General features: G+C 41.3%; 1 long non-coding RNA gene across 1 annotated transcript; it reads left to right on the top strand.

Annotated features, from left to right (window-relative positions):
• Nucleotides 1–5,812, top strand: LOC131573044 (uncharacterized). The gene is made up of 3 exons (XR_009276121.1): nt 1–121; nt 213–287; nt 4,363–5,812. It is a non-coding gene; the product is annotated as an uncharacterized LOC131573044 (long non-coding RNA).
• The last annotated feature ends 733 nt before the right edge of the window (nt 5,813–6,545 follow it).

Here is a 6,545-nt window from a genome sequence, read left to right as displayed (position 1 = left end):
AGTGTACTTGTTTTGGATGGTCAGTATATACCAGATGAAAGCACACTGTGCTCTGCCCCACCTGGAACACCCAACCCTGTTAGTGTGCTCTGCCTGCACATCACCAGAGATGTCAGCAAAGGTATGAACAATTCACACCAAGTCTAGATTTTTCTCTGCTATGCCTACCTGTCATTGCCAGTCTATTACATAAGGCTGCTTTTCCCATACAGGGGAGCAAGTGATGGTGGCTGCAAGTTTTATTTTTATTTGCATTTTTGTGGACCTCAAGCATGGATCTGTAGCAGGTATGCAAAACACTGAAAAGATATGGATGTAGTTAGTCATAAATAACCTCAGCACAGCTTGGAGAAATATTTTCCTCATAAGAGAATACTGTGTTTTAATAGCCTGATAATAGTAAAAATTATTTTTAGGAAAATTTAAGAAAGTGGTTTTTATTTACAAGCTAGAAGTGCCTCAAAACAAGCGTATTTTAAAATTGCTTTCTACAATTTCTGTTGCATTCGGTAAAGACAATCATCCTGTAAAACATTTCACATCCTGTAAAAACAATGCTAATTGCTGAGATTAAAATTATATTTAGGAATTGTATCAATTGTATCAAGATTCGTTCTCTATTCTATATTCTCTAGTCTCTATTCTCTAAAAATATGTAAGCTCTGGTAATATCCTAAATGCTTAAGAAAAAAGAAGGAAAAGAACACAACACAGACAAAGGAGAAAATCCCACTGCATTCCCCAGTGCCACAGGCACAGGTCAGGACACCAAAAACCACATGAAGAGAGAGCTGGGGGGAGGGAGGACAAGGTGGGGAGAGAAACTCATATCTTAAATTGTTCAACACAAGAGAAATTATAACCAGCTCTGACAGCATTAATGTAATATCAAGGCAAGGGATGTTAGGTACTTGTATAGTATCCATGTAAACCTGTCATATAATTTCTCAGATTTTTGAGGAATTACGATGCTCACAAGTGCCTAAATAAGGTGTGCTGGGAGCCACAGCCACCTGCAGCTATCACCTTACCTCCCATTCTCTGGGATCCCACTTGGTCTCCTGTTACAGCTGTATTGTGCTCGTTCATGCAGTCATTTTCTAAACCGGTCTGGCTGCTCTGAGTGAGCAGTAACTGAGCCTCTCTGGATGGGCACTGCAGGATCTTTGCTTGCTGGAGCCAGGCAAGCCAATGGAAATTGTGGCCGACACCCCCAGCCTGGCATTCAGCCCTGAACATCCATCCCCTCCACTGAGGACTGAGGGTGCTTGGGGTTTGTCATGCTCTTGGGTTTTATAGAGCTCAGAGTACCCAGGCTGCCAGGGGTTAAGATTACTTGTCCTGTGAAAATATTTTGGCAGCCATGCCAGCATAAGAAGGCAGAGGCTCTGCCTTCTCCCCGCCACCCTGCAGCTGCCTCCTGCCAGCCCCCGTGTTTGTGCAGCTGTCCACTGGGCAGGGGAGTGTGGCCGCATGGATGGATGTGCTGGCACGGGTGGCTCTGACCATACAGACAACCTGACAGAGGGTCCTGCAGGGTGGGAAGTAGAGATGAGATGGTGGCAGAAGTAGCCCAGCTTCGGAGAAGCCTGTGGCCTGAAAAATCTACCAAAACACAGCCAAACAGGCTCCTCATTCCACAGTTATTTTAATGAGTTTAAAAAAGACGGGCTTGCCTGCCTGCCTAAGCTGGTTACACAGATGAATGGGCAGGGCTGTGCCTTTAAGAATGCCCTGCACAACTGCAAACAAGCAGGTCTGGTCTTGGCACCGGCTCTGTGTCCTCGGAATATCCCTATTCAGGTGTACCTATTGTGCTCTGAGCTCAGGCTTCACCTGAAGCCAAGAGAATTTTCCAAGTTCAGACATGCTGTCTGTGCTCATATCTTTAACTTTATAGAAGATCATAAAGATGGCTAAAAACTTCCAGGATCGGGTCCTTTGTCATTGTCCTAAATGTGCTTTTGCAAAAAAATATGGCATTGCTCTATCAGAGATTGCCAAAATGTCACCTAGACTCTGAAAGCTCCAGGACGATGAGGGAGTTTCATGACAGCAGCCTGGGACAGAGCTGACAGCAGACAAGGGGATTTGCAGGAGGTTTTGGCCAGAGGCAGAGGATGCAGGGCGAGGGCCGCAGCAGCCCCATGGCCAAACACACAGCCCCTGGATTACAGCGCTGACAACTATGCCGAAGCAAGGACTGAAAACTCCTTGCCATATCTGCTGTTAATCAGTAACTACTTACTTAGACATGGGAAAGGCAAAAACTGATCTGCCTCTCCTGGAGTACTGTACCTCCAGATTAATGATAGGTTGTAGACCTGTTACTGCTCACAGCAGCTTTCTTTTTAAAAGATGCTGAAGTATTTATTTTTATCTCTTAAAAAGGTGTATGCACTTGAACATTGAACATTATATCACTGGTTTTGCACATGACTACAAATAAAAGAAAAAGGCTGAATTTGTGTTTTTCATAACTTAAAGCTCTTACTGAGAAGCATAAATTTAAAAAAAAAAAAAAAAAAAAGTGCCAAACTGATTTTCTTTCCTTGTCAGCCTGCTCCTGTATTTTTTCCCCAGTGATCCATAAAGGAAAAAAAAATGTCACCATCCCCCAAGAGGAGCCATTAACAAATCCTTTCTTATCTTGCAGTTAAAGTAATGGCATCTTATTGACAGTGCAGCAGAACAAACAATGTCTTATTGAAAGCTCCAGTGCTGGAGGATTTGGGCTGTCTTCAGGACTTGAGACCTAGTAATGAAAACAGGTTTTACTGCTAAATCAGGGACAATGTCTGCTCTAGTTCTCCAATGGCCTTTAGCAGTCCCAAGCACACAGGAGGTGTGCACAGTTCACCGTGGTATCACCTGCACCACAAAGTCAGTCAAGTACAGAGACCTTATTACAAGAAGTATGCCCAAAGTAGCAAGCAGTTAAAGTATGATCTATGGTACGTATGGAAACAGTGCTGGAACTTTTCCACAGCACTGTACTTGACATGTGGATCAGCCTGGAAATACAGGTCCATCCATTTCTTACAATCTGATTTAGTGTTGTCAGAGTCTATGACAAATTGTTTGCTGATTTCTGTACCTCGTCAAATTATTTAGACCAGCTGCAGATATTTTTGATGAGCAAACATGAGTTGGTGATTTGGGTTTTGGTTGTCATGCCTGTATACGATTTTATTACAATTATTAACATACCTTTGTTCTTTAGATATAGTCACCTTCTTGTAGCCTGCTCTCAGCATCTTCTAGGTACAAAGAGAGTTTTGCAACCCAGATATCAGAGTTAGGTCCATTGTAGACACATGGTTTGGTACAGATGAAAAATCAGTCAGTTACTGATCAGTCAGAAAATTTAACTGTGCCTCTCAAATTCACTAAAGAGGAAACAAAGCGGCAGCAAGGGGGAAACAAAAATGCAGAAAACCGATTGTTGTAGCACTGAAGCCTACAGTTTCAAGTAATCTTAGCCACCCCTGTCAGAGCACAATCACATCCAGCATCCCCAAGCTTTTCTGCACATTTTTCAACCTGTGTTTACTTGACATCCTGAAGAATCAGCTCAAGATGCAAAACTGGGATAGACCTAACTAAAATCACACAAGTACTGAATATTCTTCTACCAGCTCATGACAGGGACAGTGGACACAAGTGCTGGTGCACAGAAAGAGCAGGGCACCATGTCACAGCACAGCAGGGTAGGACAGCAAGACCCACTTGGAGTGCTTTGAAGTCTTGTAGACCCACATCCTGGTGTGCTGGCTGGGGAGGTGGAAGAGGCAGCTAAGCAGATCTAACAGATCTCTACTACCTAAGAGTCATCATTCTCCCTCTCCATCATCCTTCACTATGCTCAGCATTCCTCAGGCCCTTTGTGAAGATAATTCAACTCATTAACCCAAGACAAAATTCCCCCATTTTTATCTATTCAATTTTATTCTGGATAAGTGAGTCAGCCTGGTTCGTTACAGATCCAAACACCACCAGAACCAAAGTGAGAGTTGAAGGAATGCACAATCAAAAGCTGGGGATCAAAGGTGCCCTGTCAGGGTTTGTGATGTATTAGATCAGCTGAACCCATGGAATGAACTGCAGCTCTCAAAGTTCCATTATTTCACAAAGTAGTTACTTGGTTTGCAAAAGCATTTTTTATTCTTGACTTTATTTTTGGGTTTATAAAGCAAATGCACCACATCTATATAGCACATATATAGTAGACTAAGACAGAATGTGAACATACATTAAGAAAGTGCTCAATTTATCAGTATTAAACTTAACAGATCTTAGAATAAATACAACTTCCACTGTTGAGTAAACAAAGATTAATATTAAATCCTGTTTGTGCTACAGCAATATGTGATGTCTTAACTTGTGAATATGCATCTTCAAAATGCGTCAGCAAGGCCAGAAGGAAAGTGGAAGGGGACCAAACTCAAGCTCCCTGAGGAAACTGAACATCTACCAATGCTTGGCCAGGAGAACACTGAAGGACCTGTGACAGAGGAAGGCTTGTTCTCATGACTAGCTTCTCAAAAAGCCACTAATAGTGCTGGCAAACATCTGACCCAGGAATATCACTTCCATTTTTCAGATATCCCTCTTCAATTAAAGCTGAATTCCCAGGAAAATAAAAACTCATGAAATATTTAAATAGATATTTTAATAGAGAAAGAAATTCTTAGAATAATGAGTCAGGACATTCCCAGTGGTCCTCTCATATTTGCTACCGTAGGTCCTGTGTGGGTGCTAGTGGTTTTGTGCAACAGCTTCCTAGATTATGCCTGATTAAATGTGCAAGAGATGATCTGTAGGTTCAAAGAGCCTATAGAGCCCAAAGAGACTGTATTCAGCATGGTGGCCAGGAGGGTCTCTGAATTCCCTCTTCTTCACCCAGGAATGAGATATAAGCTGTGATACAAGTTTTGAACCGAAAAGGTTTTCCTCCCATCCAGCTTCAAAAGTACCTGATTTGTACATGTGACCTAATAAACATCCTCTTATTTGTCTGGCTTTTGCAAAAATTAGAAATACCCAATTTTCCCACTTAGATGTCCCACAGTGAGTCACTTTTGCACCAAAAATTCCCAAACCTTTGCTTTCTCATGTTGCTTCTGGTTTTCACTTGGTCTTCAAAAGAAGGAAAACTGACTATACTTGTACTTTATAGCTTATGGCCACAACGGCATCCGAGCAGTTCTCTCCCCCACTCTGGTGCGCTCTCAGCAGCAGAAAGCTCATAAGAATCCAGCAACCACCACATCTAAATCCAACATCTGGCTCCAGTCAGCTTCAGACATGAACCTAAACACCACTCTATCTTATCATCCTTTTTTTGCTTTATCTTCCCAGTGTGACAGGAGTTTCATCTCTTTAAATATACACATTCCCTGTCTTTAAATACCAAGTCTCATCTGGCCTAGCTATAATTAAACCATATTAGAGTAACTTAATTTCATTTCACAAATAGCCTATAGAGTACAAAAAAAATTGCACAAATTAATGAGTGGCTCTTTGTATTGATTTCATTTATTCCTGTTGTCTGGCCTTAAACAGGATTATGACTTGAAAAGTCAGGGTAAACTGTAGATAAAATTTTTGATTGCCCAACACTGGAAGGGTTAGAAAACTGTAAACACATAGTCTGAAAAAGATATTTACTACTTTACTTCAAGAGCCTCCATTATTCAGTTCACAGGTCCCTTAAGTCCATGTTATCTAACAAGTTATCCTCAACATACTGGCAACACATTAATGGAAATGTTACATTTAGTCAAAATTTGTAAAATTCTTACAGATAAGTCTAAACTGATCTTTTTAAAAATTTTCATTGCAGGAATGTAAGTTGCAACACAGCTATTCTTGATGCAGATAGTTTCCGAAGGAAGGCATTCCATGCTCAGTATAGCCAAGTATGATGAATTCCTCCTGCTCCTTTTTCTCCCACAAAACCACTGGAGGAGTTGTTTGCACTCTATATTTTCAAAGTATCTTTTCAGTCAAGTGCATTTCAAGGAAGGACGAGTTTCTCCAAAAGCCTCTGGAAATGTACTTTGCAGAAAGATCAGAAGACCCATCTTTTTCCTCTTTTGATTTGACTGACACAAAAGAACCTGGGCCGTATTGCCTTCCAGGTCAAGAAGGTACATTTCCATTCAGTCACGGTGAAACAGGACATTGGTGAGGATTTTTATTCTCAAATATAAACTGCAGAGAAGATAATCCCAATTATTAACGAGTTCAGACATACCAAAGAAACAAATGAAATATCACATACATTACTTTCTAAATGATCATAAGATCCCACCTCTAAAATGACACACAAATGTGTAGTCCAAGTTTAATTATTTTTTTTTTCTTTTTATTGTAAAGCTTATATAACCAAATGCCTTAAAGTAGTGGTTGGGAAGACAAACTTAACTTGTAGGCAGATACTGGTCTCCCAAAGAAGCAAAGGGCAGGGCTGGGGTTGGGGCATTCCTCCAGCTTGGATGATGGCACCACCACTTAAAAGGGCAGTAAGGGAATGGGCAGGG

The sequence above is a fragment of the Poecile atricapillus genome, chromosome Z, assembly GCF_030490865.1.
Source record: "Poecile atricapillus isolate bPoeAtr1 chromosome Z, bPoeAtr1.hap1, whole genome shotgun sequence".
Taxonomy (NCBI): domain Eukaryota; kingdom Metazoa; phylum Chordata; class Aves; order Passeriformes; family Paridae; genus Poecile; species Poecile atricapillus.
Note: the sequence above shows the minus strand (reverse complement) of the source record. Positions and strands in the feature narration are given on the sequence as shown.